Source organism: Lissotriton helveticus, chromosome 7, assembly GCF_964261635.1.
Source record: "Lissotriton helveticus chromosome 7, aLisHel1.1, whole genome shotgun sequence".
In the NCBI taxonomy this organism is placed as follows: Eukaryota; Metazoa; Chordata; class Amphibia; order Caudata; family Salamandridae; genus Lissotriton; species Lissotriton helveticus.
Window position 1 is genome coordinate 601,947,035 of NC_136068.1, and position 15,075 is coordinate 601,962,109.

Genomic DNA, 15,075 nt, shown 5'->3' on the forward strand with positions numbered 1-15,075 from the left:
TATTTAGCTACATATCCAAAGAAAGTAGACTTGGGGACAGATAAGGCATCAAGCCAAGTGGTAGTGGACATTTTAAAGAAACATGCCTCATCCTTATTATTCACAAACATCACAGTAGTGTGCCTGCCTGCATACCTGAGTCTGGCTACTCAGTTTGTTCAGTCAGCCTTCATGTTATAGGTGATTGAAAGCCAGTGCTTGTGAGAAGGTCCCACCTACCCTGCACTGCTCATTATTTCTTGAAGACCTGTCAGGGCACTGTCTGGATAATGACAGAAGCTTCTGTGCTGTTGTTATATTCTGGGACACCGAATTATGTGACACTGTGGCCGCTGTTATACGGATAATTACAGATTTGCCATGCTTGCCACCATCTGCACTTTACAGGATTCAATAAAAAGTTGCTTCTCTCTCAAACTGAATTGAAGTTGCTAAAAAGGTACTACAGGTGGGGCTGTGAAGTGGCGGCCCCTGCCGAACTCAAGTGGGAGGGTAGGACGGGGGGACTGGATGGGGGATTAGGGAAATAATTCGAACTTTTAACAAATGTACCTGTTCTGACGCTGCCAGCTGCCTTGGTGCTCCTCTCACTCCTGATGTGCCCCCAGCAGTCCCTGGGACAGCATACCCACCCATCATTCGGTCGGACTTCCATTGACTTCAATGGGAGCCTGGGTTCCGAACAAGAACACAGGCTCCCATTGAAAAAACAGGTGGTTGGGGAAAACCTTGCACTCTTTGGCAAGCACCCCATGGTGCCTGCCATATTGTGCATGGCTGTCGAGAGGGGTCCCATCGGTACCCTCACGGGACCAAATTAGAAGGCCCCGGGTGAAGGGGGGGCCTGCTACGTGCCCCCAAAGACAGATTCCGACAGCCGTTTCGAGTCGGGCAGACCAAATCGGAACGGCTGTCAGTCATCGTAATTGCTCGTTCGGAAACTGTGTACATAGAGCTGTACATTTCGGCTCCAAAAGACTCGGTTACACCCAATGCCTTTCGGAACTGAGTTGGACAGTTCGAACGCTATCCATCCATTGTAATTGGTTGTTGGGAAATGTGTCCGAGTCGGTCCGAAAGGCAGGTTCGGAATCAGATTTCGGATTAATTGAGTCCCGTCCGGTGCCTTTTCGAATGACATAGGAATTGGCCCTTAAGTAGTAAACGTTCATTTGTAAGGTCCTCCACATAGAAAAGATACGGGAGGTGGAGTTTTGGATATCCACTCATATGTTTGTAAATAGCATTTTGTAGCACTTTGGTACACCTCAAAGGAAGTGGTAATGCATTTGCAAATGGGGAGGAGCCCTATTTGGACCCCTTCACCTTTGTGAAAGTAAAAAAGAAATGTTGAAGAGTAGGCATTGATCCAGGGGACTACTGCCAACTCTTAAACTCCACAAAAATATACATTTTTAAAAAAATGCAGCCAAGTTTCCTTTAATGAAAACAGACTGTATTTAGCAAAATGCATTTAAAAAGTGATTCGTTGTGGATTGCAAGTTGCAACCAACTTCATGAACAGTGATGAGGTAGGGTGGATCAAGAGCCACTACGAATCAGAATTTTGTGAACCGACCTATTATTAGATAGGTCCTTTTACAAAATTCCAAATCGGTTGCAAAAATACTGGTCACAATTTATCAGTGGTATTTTGCGGCCAGTGCTTCATATATCTGGCCCACAGTAAACAGCGGAACTGCTCTGAGATTCTAACAACCTCCTCTTCACTGTCCTCTAGCCTTCCTCCCTCGAGTGCCACCCCCAGGTCTCCCCAGCATCCAGTGCCTTCTCCTCCTCCTCCCCCTCTTCCTGTTCTCTCTGACCTCCAGCATGTCCTATATTCCACTCCCTTTCCTTTATGCAGGGGCCCCTTTCACAGCTAATTTAAATTAAATGTAGTGTGACTGCCGTGGGACATTACTTCTGGCCATTCCGGCAACGGCTCTCAGAGCAAGGCTTACCTGTCCCTCCGCTCTTCGCCTCCCCCGGAGTCTAGGCAATGACCCGGAAGAAGGAGACGGGGTCAGGGCCACGTGACACATGCATCAAAATCAGAGAGTAGTGGAGCAAACACGCCTGCTGTGACCTTTTCCCATTACTGCTGGGGTGCAACCCCACACCACAGCCCCCCCACTGTTTCTGGGCTGTTAAAAGCAGTGAGAGGTTGGATGCAATATTCCCAGGGTCACTGGAATGATGTGTTTCTACTGCTGTAGAGTTTTCTATATAAATATGGATTAACTGCACTGGCGTTGCACAGTGACAGACCCCTTGCAAAGGCTAACAGGTCGAATTTCACTTGCTGGTTGCTATATTCAGATGTTCATGCAGTACAAATTAAGTGAACCTTTTGCCAAGACGGCATTAATGGGAGTTAAATAACATAATATTACCACAGAATGTGCCACATTATGCCACATAATTTGCCTTTTCTTGCTGCATAATTTAGTAAACCGTTATACATAATTTGGTCCTCCACTGTCACATGATACTAGTGACTTATAATTCTTGCGTAGACTATAAGACTCCTGAGATGGCGAAAAGGCATCTCAGAACTGGCGAGTCATCACATGTCTTGCTGCTTTATTGAGGTGCAAACTTACTCTGGTGCCTCTGCCTGTTTGTTTCCAGAGTCAGCTTATGCAGTGTGATAAGTGTTGATTTCTTTATGCACAGCACCTGGGACCTCCGTTCCCTGCCCAAGGTCACCAACCTGTGGCATAGCGCAAAATATTGCCCCCACCCCGCAGAATGTGAAGAGGGGCTCCTGAGTCTCCCATATATCACAGATGTTCATTCTCCTTGGGCTGAATGGCCCCCAGAAGGCTTGGGGGCCCCCTGAAACTTTGCCTCCAACTGCAATCCTCACCCCTGGCTCTGCAGGTACCTGAGTTACGCTACTGAGATCAACTAAGTGTGTGTTCCTATGCCTCCCATCTACAAATCTCTCTTCAACATACATTCTCTCTTCTCTCCTCTATTCACCCCACTAGATTAGAGAATATAGTTCCGCACAGTATTCCGACGCTGTATTTCAGCACAGGGCCGGACTGGCTGAAGTGGGCACCGGGCATTTTCCCGGTGGGCTGGAAGGGTGGGGACTGGATTTGGAGCAGTGGGGGCAGCTTTTGTTACTGGGGGCCAGTTTTGCATCCCAACCCCCACCCCTCCCGCTTCACCACCACCTACAAAGGAGTACAGAAAAATAAAATGATAAAAACATGCTGCTATTATCATTTTATTTTTCCTGTAGGGCGACGCTCCTCCGCCTTGGCAGAGGTGCCGCCCCTGCTTCAACTTTGCCAGTCGCGGGCTCCAAAGAAAATCTTGAGGCCTCTGCAAATATTTATTTATTTTACCAACTAAGGTCTTACATATAGCTCCTCTTCAGTATCCCCTCCCCCAGGTCTGGCCCAATCACAACCAGGCGTTCGAGGCATGAATGGAAGCACTGGTCATGGAGGGCCTAACTCGAAGCTCGTGCGCGTCCTACTGTACCGTGGTATAGTGCAAGCGCACTCGGAAGTGTAGCGCACGCGCACAAAGAGATTGCTTCTTAGTTGCGATAAGATGGAGGGATCCTCAAAGAAGTATTCTCAAGAAAAGTTAAGAAATTAAATAACAGTGCCACATTGGTAGCTGATAAGAAGCCCACTCTTGTCTGCATTTAACAAAGCCCATGTACACCAACATTAAATAAGGCAGTTACATCAGTGGTAATAATGGTTCCTGTAGGTTTCGTGTCCGCCATACCTAATTGTAAATTACTTCCTGCTATGACGTCAGTCAAATATTGCTGGGCAGACAGACAGGTAGACAGACAGGCAGGCACTCAGGGATATCGATTGCTGGATGACTAGATAGATAAAGGGAGATAGACACACAGATGTGGGGGCAGTCGTAGATAGATAGATAGATAGATAGATAGATAGATAGATAGATAGATAGATAGATAGATAGACAGACAGATAGATAGATATAAAGAGAGATAGACAGACAGACAGACAGACAGACAGATAGCTAGATAGATAGATATAAAGATAGATAGATAGATAGATAGATAGATAGATAGATAGATAGATAGATATAAAGATAGATAGATATAAAGATGGATAGATCGATAGATAGATCGATAGATAGATAGATAGATAGATAGATAGATAGATAGATAGATTTAAAGATAGATAGATAGATAGATAGATAGATAGATAGATATAAAGATGGATAGATCGATAGATAGATAGATAGATAGATAGATAGATAGATAGATAGATAGATAGATATAAAGATAGATAGATAGATAGATATAAAGATGGATAGATCGATCGATAGATAGATAGATAGATAGATAGATAGATAGATAGATAGATAGATAGATAGATAGATAGATAGATAGATAGATAGAAAGATAGATAGATAGAAAGATGGATAGATCGATAGATAGATAGATAGATAGATAGATAGATAGATAGATAGATAGATAGATAGATAGATAGATAGATAGATATAAAGATAGATAGATAGATAGATAGATAGATAGATAGATATAAAGATAGATAGATAGATAGATATAAAGATAGATAGATAGATAGATAGATAGATAGATAGATAGATAGATAGATAGATAGATAGATAGATAGATAGAAAGATAGATAGATAGAAAGATGGATAGATCGATAGATAGATAGATAGATAGATAGATAGATAGATAGATAGATAGATAGATAGATAGATATAAAGATAGATAGATAGATAGATAGATAGATAGATAGATAGATAGATAGATAGATATAAAGATAGATAGATATAAAGATGGATAGATAGATAGATATAAAGATAGATAGATATAAAGATGGATAGATAGATAGATATAAAGATAGATAGATAGATAGATAGATAGATAGATAGATAGATAGATATAAAGATAGATAGATAGATAGATAGATAGATAGATAGATAGATAGATAGATAGATATAAAGATAGATAGATAGATAATAGATAGATAAATAGATAGATAGATAGATAGATAGATAATAGATAGATAAATAGACAGATAGATAGATAGATAGATAATAGATAGATAAATAGATAGATAGATAGATAGATAGATAGATAGATAGATAGATAGATAGATAGATAGATAGATAGATAACATGTGGAGGGCTGCACGCGTGTGGTAATTCTATTGCGCGAAAGATAGATAAAAAGACAATTGGAGTGCTGGAGTCTAAATATGCATCTGATTAGCAGGAGTGCGGAGTAAGGCAGACTGCAGCAGGGAATTAGCCAGCAATTGCTGCTGATAATCAGGGGGATAGAATGGATTAAGCGTGCAATTAAAAAGAATAGACTTTGAATTAAGTGTTACCCTTTTCCTGAGATAATTAAGGTTTTACTAAATTTGCCTTGCCTCCTGTTATTTTTACTCATATGATGATTCTGTTTTCCTTCTCTGTGGAGAAGCTGCTCAGGCTGATATGCCAGGGTACTCATTACAGTCCAGAGCCCACTGCGGGTGTCAATCTAAAGGGAATAGGGTCTGTGAGGTATGTCTGACGGCTAAAGAAGCGTGTGTGTGGAATGCTGCTAGCTGTGCAGGCGGGAGTGGAGAGGGATGGTCATCGAGTTATCACCTTATTACTACGTCAGAAAGCACTAGCCTATGTAACAGACTCTGAAGGACATAAGGGCTCAACCCTGCACCCCCAGCATACCCAAACCCGCCCGTTGTTAATTAACCAAGTCTAGCCAAGAGAGCTTAGGCAGAGCCTCCCACTGTCCATTGTGTAGAATGCAGACTTACCTGGGAGAGATTCAGAAACATAACAAGACATTATTATTATTTTTTTTGCAGAGTTTTATATAGCGCGAACTTGACCCGAATCTGGTATCAGAGCGCTTTACTTAGCACCTGTTCCGTTACATGAGGACACACGTTCATTTTTGTTAGGCACGGGGAGATTAAATGATTTGCCCAGAATCACAGGATGTTTTTGCGTCGTTACCGAGACTCGAACCCAGATCCCCAGGACCGAGGTCAAGCGCCAGGTCCGAGGTCGAGTGCCCTAGCCGTTAGAGCATGCCAGTCCCCAGCCTCTCCCACAAAACCGAAGCCCCTCCCAAGAGACCACATCTCCTCCAATGAGAATACACCTCCATATAAAGCATGCTGACTCCCAAAAAGAAGATTGAGGTGAGTCTTCAAGTAGGTACACAACACCGAACGCCATTGGGCTTGGATTCAAGTGTATTTAGTCAAATTTAAATAAATAACATACAGACCACCAGCCAGCCTCCCCGCATACTCAAGTCCAAGAACCAACTGACAATCGCACCATTGGTGTCTGGAAGCACAAGGGACTTGAGATGCTGGAAGGCTGGCGACATTCCAACATGCTACATTCCACTCTGCTCTAAAATACATCTCCCTTACTAAAAATAACAAAAGAATCAAAGATACCTAAAGTAACCATAACACAAATCAGACAGAAAAAACAAATCAACAAAAAAATATGCTTAAAAACAATGTAACTCTACACTTATAATATATGCAGTTCAATATTCTTCATACAAGCATCTACAATTAAATCTTTGAATACCATGTCTTATGTATAATATTATTCCAAGCAACTAGGGTTCTTTGTCTTGTGATCACTTTTAGTAATGATGTGCTGTTGACTATCAATTACATCATTAGCCAGATTTTCATTTACACCATGTGTATCAGACAAATAACTCAAGGTATTACTATTTCCATAAGTAATTCCTCATATATTACCGGTATTAGCAAGGATCCATCTGGCTTCCTCAATTTCTTTGACATAATATTCTTTTGGAATTCCTCAAGAACCACTAGACTCCTTTCTGCTCACCATCTTCCATCCACTAATTTTACTGAAGAGCATGCTTCTTTCACCACTTGGAAGGGACCATCAAATTGAAAGCAAACTTTAGACTTGCTTGTTCTCATGTTCCTGAGAATGACCAAACATTCTACATGCAATTTTCTATTCCCCCAACAAATGCTTTTTTTTTTTTCAAATCCTGAGCCTTTCACACATTAGCTTTTATCTTTTCTAGATCATATTATTTCCTTTCCTTTTCTTCTAAACTTTGCGTTAACGAATATTTGTCGCTTAACCAACCTGGTACTAATCCATTACCAGAGCCTTCAGGTGGAATAATGTGTGATTGGATAACAGGCTGGAGATCTCGTTTCGGTCATATTTGGGTTTCCCTAGCAGTTCATCTCTGTCAATAGGACGAATATTCTAGAGGTTAAAGACAAGAAGTTGTGGTTTGTACTCAAATTTCTGAAAGACAGTGAACTTTTTTTATTTGTGAATACTGAGGAAAAAAAGGGACTGAAGCACAACTAAACTTGTAATATGTATCTCATGTCGCTGCAGTCTTAGCAGTAGGTATCCTCGAATAAGCAAGAAGAGAAGATGCAGAAATGTTACTTTCAGATGATGATTACCATAAAATCATGTCGACTGTGTTAAGGAGGGGATTTGTGGGATTAACACAAGAACAGCTATGAATAATTGTCTTTTCTTTTCCGGATCTCATTCCCTTCTGATCATTTCCCCAAACCCTTTCACTCATACGGCCATTCAGATAATCTGTGCCACAAAGGTAATCGGATTTGTTGGTGCCTGGAGGTGGACCCTTGAATCTCTGTACAAGCCCAGAGGAATAGGCAGTGCTTAATTTGAGCAGGGGCTGCTGATGGCACCTACCGGTGCTTATTTTTGGGACCGGCACTTACTTTTGCTCAACAGATATTGACAGTGAGCAAGAGAGTGAAAAACACTAAAATGGAAATAAGCGGGAGAGAAAGACAGAAAAAGAACTGGCACAAAGGGAGCAAGGAGAGACCTGCAAAAGTGAGATGAAGCGGCAGCAGTGTGGTACTCGGCGCATCGAATTTCAGTAGCACCGCCAGAGTGGAGCTTTGGGAACTAGCAGCCATCCTTTCACAAATTAAGCACTGGGAGTAGGACTCATTTGACAGCTCAAATTAAGCACTGGGTCTTTCCTTTCAAATTGCTGCTGGATAGTTTAGAAAGGGTTAACAGAATCCTAAGCACATGCGGTGGCATTTTTAGTACCACCCAGTTTTCCATACCCTGCCTTCTGTTTTACTTCTATCTATGCACTTTTGCACAAATCTTTGGGAAGTACAATCCAGCCACCAAATGTACACTTATGATACCCATTTTCATTTAAAAATCAAGCCAATTAAACAAATTAGCATCACTAACTGTCTGGGCCACAAGACCCACTGGATAAAAAAAAGATCTTTTAATTCCAGCATGGAGCAAAATCTAAGACTAGAACAAAACCAAAAGCAATTTCCTTTGATTATCCCATCTGCCTTTGTGTGCCACTAAACATAACGTTGAAATTGTATTGCCTTGGGAGCCTTTTTCAACTCACAGATATCTGTTGTGGCCCAAGTTAAATCAGTGACCAACTGTGGCAATATACAAACCAGCTCCTATGTCATATCGCCCCTCTCGACCGCTCTAGGTTCAGTCAACAGCTCTGTTGAAAGCCTTGACTAGTCTAACGTGGGTGGGTGGGCAGAACAATGAATGAGTCTGAACCACACATTCCGTATACCAGGCAAGTCATTACAACTACTTGCCTTAGGGGGCGCTGGACTTTTGAATAGTATAATTTACCATTCTAACTCTACTTTCCGGAACAATAGGGAAAACGTTGGACTTTAAAGTCCAACATCGCTTTGCCTAACGCATGTCACAGTAAAGACTAGCGTTGTAAATGGAATGCATGCTTCAGACGCATTCATTGTTCCGCCCATGTTACGAAGGTAACACGTTGTTTGTTGGTCGTGGTATTTGCTGTTTCCGGCTAAAATCGTCTACACCAAACCCCAATGAAGCTTATTTCCAGCCTGCAAAGACTCCAAAATTAGAAGGCCAAAAGGTGCTGCAAGGTTCCTGCACACAGACACATCAAATCTGCCCTAAAAATGCTACCCTGACTTCCTGCGGACGCAGAAGATCAGATTGGAAGTCCTCTGTATGGCCATAAAGCTTTTTGGTAGAAATACCTATAAAAACTTTTATTGCGCTGTGTCCAGCAGTAGCAAGCTCCACCACCCAACGGTCTTGGAAGGAGATCATTGGGAGGCCTCGGTCCCAGAATGTCGAATCCAATGAACCCAAGCGTGAATGTAGAGCCATGTTACAGGGGTTTCAGAAAAGTGGAGAAAAACTAATTACTGCAAGCTAAACTATTCAAATGTTTTGGTAGAGTTATCTGACTTGAATTCAGCAGCACTGATGGACTCTTCACTTTCCCATCACTATGACATTTTGAGGGTCTGCTTCGCTTCCAGTGCTCTAATGCATCTAAATGGAGATGTGCAATGTAATATAAAGCTCAAGAAATACATACATTCAAAAATAGAATATGCTTTCAATAGACCACACCACCTACAAAACCACATGTTCTCTTCCTATATAGAGAGACAGCATGTCCTACACGTAAACCCAGTGCTTAATTTGACCCGGTGGTTTCCGGAGCTCGGCACTGGCATTTAATCGTCAACTCCGGCGTTTATAGCATGAACTCAACCCAAAGGTGTTGGAGAGCTTTTCATGAGCACCAGTTAAGGACATATTCAATTTTTGTGGGCAAGGGGAGATTAAGTGATTTGCCTATAATCACATGATGTTGAGCCAACGCAGAGACTCAAACCTGGTTCCCCAGCTCCAAAGTCGGCAGCTCTTGCAGTTACGCCACATCCTCTCCCCACACATAGGGTTTAGTGGTAAGTAGCTAGTTCTGTTTTAGGCGGCGCTAATAGGAGCAATGGTCTGGTGCAAGCTGCCTCCTGACGAGTGCCTCAGCCCTTCTTTTCTCACTAATTATCCACTGCGTAAACCAAACCCCCTTTGCAAAGACCGCACCTATCATGTGACCATGCCTTCTTCCTCTAGGCAACACTATGTTGTAGAACACACCTCCTCCTTATTTGCCACTCATCACCGCCAGCCGCGGTCGGTAGGGGAGTACCTGCCGGGGCTGTGACGTGGGGAGGGGAAGGGCAGGGTGGGGGTTAGTAATGTATGGATAATGGAGGTTTGCAGGTAACTAAACATATAAATAAATCAAACGAATTTCGTTGCGTGCACTGCATCCTCAAATGCAATGCAGTGCGCGCAACGAAATGCGTTTAATTTATTTAAATGTTTACTTACTACCGGCCGCGGCTCATCACCGCTATATATTTCAATTCCTACCGCAGGGCACAGCACACATGCTTTCTAGCTGTGCTGTTCTTGTGCACCAACTCGTGCAGTGACCAGATTAGCGCATGCGCATTTAGACAGTCCAATTTTGTTCAAATCAAATTCACAGCTCGGCTCTGCTCCAACCAGCAGTGTTCATGATTTGGCCCCATGTTGTTCTAATTTGCACTAAATTGTTCCTTAACACCATATCAAAAGGAAATGCGGTTTTGCTCAATTTATTTGCAACAGGCAATGTTCTGTGGCAGCAAAAATCAATGCCTATATTTGGTCAACTTAGAAATATGATATTAAATACATTGATCAGATGTGAAGCACACACAACTGTGGGCTAATGACTAAAATGTTGCCTTTCATCTGGGTCCACTGGGCAGGCTGGGAGTGAGCGGACTGGACACTGGTGCACCACGGGGAATGAGTACGGCCCTGGAAAAGAGGAGGGGTGGCTGCTACAGCGCCTTGAGACCCTACCGGGTGAGTCAGCGCCTTGAGACCCTACCGGGTGAGTGGCGCGCTATACAAATGTCCATGATTGATTGATTGATTGATACATAGAGCAACGATAGGCAGTATGGGAAACTGTTTGAATAGTGGGTGCATATGGGACCTGGTATCGGAGAGGGGAGGGGCACAGCATAGGGGAACAGTAGGAATTACCTGGCCTTAAATTAGCGGAGTGGTTGAGAGATGGCGCAGCAGCAGTGGACTAGGTGTGGACGGAACTCGTGGAGTTTCACTTCGAGGAACTCAGCGGAATATTGGAAAAACTGCAAGATTCCATGAAATTCTGCCACAGGGCAAAAAATATACAGCTCACGCTGCTCGCACTACAATTTAGCGCCTGCAGCATGAGCAGCATTGAAAATCAGTGTGAACGGCCCCATACATTGCGCAAGAGTGTGCGGCCATTCGAGATGATTTTGTTGTAACTCGGATAGAAAACCTACTCGAGCTGCAGCAAATCTGCTCGAACGGTTGACCTTTGACCGTGACCGCTTGCAAACGGCGGTGACAGCCCACGTTAAAAAATCACGCCGGGGACGCCAAATCTTGCTCACACCCGCCAGCTCATCTATTCTGGAGCCTCACGGGAGAAAAATTTGTCCAGAACTCCACATTAAAGAGTAACGCAGAGCGGTCAAATTCCTCCAATTCCCAGGCGGAACGGAAGATTCCATTCACCCCTAAATAGGACATGCTCCAGGCACAACCTCAGGCAGGAATGGACCATAGGTTGGTACCAAAGATTGATGGAGGGGGGAAAGGATTAGGACGTGTTCTAGGTGGTTCCTCGGGCGCCACCAGGCCCTGAGCAGGGCAGGACCGAACCGACATGCTCGGGCACTGGCGCTAATTCAGGCAGGGCTGATAAATGGCTCCATAATGCTCCCTTTATAACCCCATCAGCATTTTTACAACGTCGTTGGCAATTAATTTAATTAAAACCCCTGTCCTGGAGAGAAAGCCATTTCATAATTCACTGGTTTAACTGCGCCGGCCCATCTGCAGGCGCTAAAGGAGGCGCTTGATTTATCCACTGAAAACGTGCATGTACCACTGCTCGCAAAGCGCCTCTGTACATTTATGGCACATGCAGACACGTGGCATACCTCATTAAGGAGGCGCGCTTAATCCATGGCAGAATCCTACCTCTCTCTCCCCCTTTTACGCACAAGCCTTTTTCATGCCACAAACATCCCTCACACACGTGCACACGCATTCTCCGGCAAACTCACGCACCCAGTCTCACACGCTGGCGTGCCTTGTCCATGCCACTTTTTTCCCTCTGTCTCTCGAACCCCTCTTTCCGTCTCACACACACGACATAATACGATGACGTGATGAGGCCTCCCATATCTACTGCACACAGGCCTCTGCGTCATGCCGATGAATTAGATTTTAAAGCCAAAAACCGGGACATTTCACAAAAATAGAAGAAGGACTACAATTTTACTTCAAGCGATGAGAGCGCTCCTCAGCAGAGAATTACAGAACAGGCAGTAAGAACATACATAAAATGCAGTTTTTAAACCCAGTAGCTTGCCTGGTAATTAAATTGCTTTCTTGAAACAACTGCTAACTATCCCTGCTTTGTAAAGCATAAAAAAACACCTCCCACCGTTTTCAGTCGACCCTCTTAAAAACCGGGTCATGAGCTACATTTCTTGAAATTTGCTGGGACAGGTGGGTAAAAACTGGGACCGTCCTGGCAAAACGGGGACGCCTGGTCACTATACGATGAAACCACATGGCTCATACCCACAAAGTGCCCACCAGAAGCCACGCTCGAGCCTGTACTCCTGTTCTGTGCTTAAGTTTGTAACAAAGCTGCATCTTAGATTTGTGAAGGCCGCAGCATGACGGATTGGTTTCTTGTGAGGGATGGGGCCCAGAAAAAGCGTGGGAATATGGGATTCGCTGCTTTGCTTTCCTCCCGTTGGCGCGAGGCGCTCTGCCTGCTGGAAACGCATCTCACTTTGTGTGTAAGAATGGGTGAATGCATTGTAGCCGGGCAGCGGGGGAGGGAAGCGGTGCTGTGTGTATGCATTACGTGTTGGCACGTCTTCATGGTGCTCAATGGCCTTCGAGACGCTCGTTGGAGACATTGTTTTTCTCGGTAAAAGTAATTTCCCTGGTTTCCCTGGAGAGCTGTGAGCTCACGAACAGGGATCTTTCTCCACCGCATAGTGACTTACAGAAGTCCCAGCCACAGCGGCAGCTCCTCAGTAATGGCGGAGGATCACCGCCCTGCCTTCTGCCAGCGCAGGAGGCGCACTCATTCATAGAATGTTATTTTATATTATATTTATTTATAGTGCGCACGGCTACTCAACAGAGTGTCCCGGGGCGTGCAGTGGAAAAAGGAAACTAAAGCAAAGCAGTAACTTTAAAAGAAGGGTTTTTAATTTTGTCTTAACTCCTTCCATGCTTGTGACGGAACCACTACGTCACGAGCCACGGGTGGCGTGTGCTCATGACGGAGTGGTTCGTCATGCCGCGGGCACTCCACCCACGTGGTACGGATTCCCTGCCTGTGCGGGTGAATTCGTGAGTGGGCGGAGTCGTGACAGAACCACTCCGTCATAAGCACAGCCCACCCGTGGCTCGTGACGGAGTGGTTCCGTCACAAGCATGGCGGCGCCGCGCGAACCCTCCTCCCCCCCAGCGCCACGGCAGAATTACCGCCGTGGCCAAGGGGTTAAAGATCGTAGGGTCCTGGATACCACGCAATGCCAGTGGCAGTGCGTTCCAGGCTAGGCCAGCTTTCCGACCAAAAGAGCTCCTGCCAAGAATATGGCGGTTGAACCAGGGTCTGCATCAATAATTGAGAGGAAGAGCGCAACTGTCTCCCTGAATTATAAAAGGCAAATCTCTTTTGTAGATAGATCAGCCCTGAGCCATAGATGGCCCTATGGACAATAGTCAGCATTTTAAATTTTATTCGAGACTCCACTGGGAGCCAGTGCAGGGTGTGTGAGTGAGAATGGTAAAAAAGCAATTTTATCATGTGTGGCAGGCTCACAATGCTACAGTGCGAGGGCAGGGGGCAGGGCTGGTTAGTGCAATTGCACTATTACCTCATCCCCCTGCCAGTGAGCATGAAAAACTTGACCGACTGTAGGCAGCAGACCAATCTCCAGCTGCAGAATTGGATGGATTTGCTTGGCACAAGGGAGGAAGTCTCTCCCTTTCCGCTCGAGAGTCTGGAAGAAGAGAGAGACGGCGACCAGTCAAGAAGAAGAGAGAGACGGTAACCGGCCCCTGTCTCCGGCAACATACTTCTGGTGAGCTTTTTGGGCATCGCGCCTCACCAGATGTTAATGTTGCTGGCCGCTACTGACCTAGTGTGAAATCGAGCAGAAGATTCCCTCAGAGAGGCATGAAGCTCTCTCTGGCCAGACCCACAGGCTATCGACCCCTGCAGCACTACTATATCCAGTGCTGAACTTGTAAAAAATCATAAGTGCTCTGGCCCTCATCAGGAGGCCACCGCAGTTTGCACCTCATATTGCCACCAAACTCACACAACTACTACCCATCACACTGGGGTGTGACAATTCAGACTGTTCTGGCTGCCAAAGCTTCAATAATGGCTTGGGTGGCAGCTATTAGTAGTTTTTAATGTATATTGAATTACCAAACAGCTGTTTTTCGGCCTATCTTTAAATTACACAAACAGCGCCACCAGTGGCAGCTGGCATAGGTGTATGTTCAGGCAATTAGGTGGTGGTACCAGAAACCACCGACTCAAATTGAGCAGTGACTGTATGAGTATCTTGCTGCTCAAAGAAGGTTAATCTGCCCAGTCTAACATTAGTGAGGTGAGAGCACCAGGAGCAGGTTCTCATGATCCTTTCACTAGTGCAAGGCAGCTGCTTGGGTTGGGCCTTGACCACTGCACCCTGTCATCATGGAAGGAGGTCGCCTACTCCGAATCTGATGTGCATGGCCTTACACCCACCCTCCACACAAGCTAGCTCAAAAACACGTCCTCTGGGGAGGTTCCTCAGCAATACTGATGATATCTTCTGAGGTAGGCCGCCATCTTCTGTGTCATGCCGAAGGAGAAGGCGGAGCATTGTCTGGCCAACAATCTGGCCACCAGAAATCTTGAAATGCCCCAAATAGAAGGCCCTCTGTCTTATTGGCTGACACGAAGCCATTTGAAGACCGCAAAAAGGTAGGACTTAAGAGGACCACAGCCAACATCCACGCCCTTCTCAAAGGAGAGGAGAAGCCGCGTGTCATCGCATATGAAACCACCTTAAAGCCAAACGATTCCAT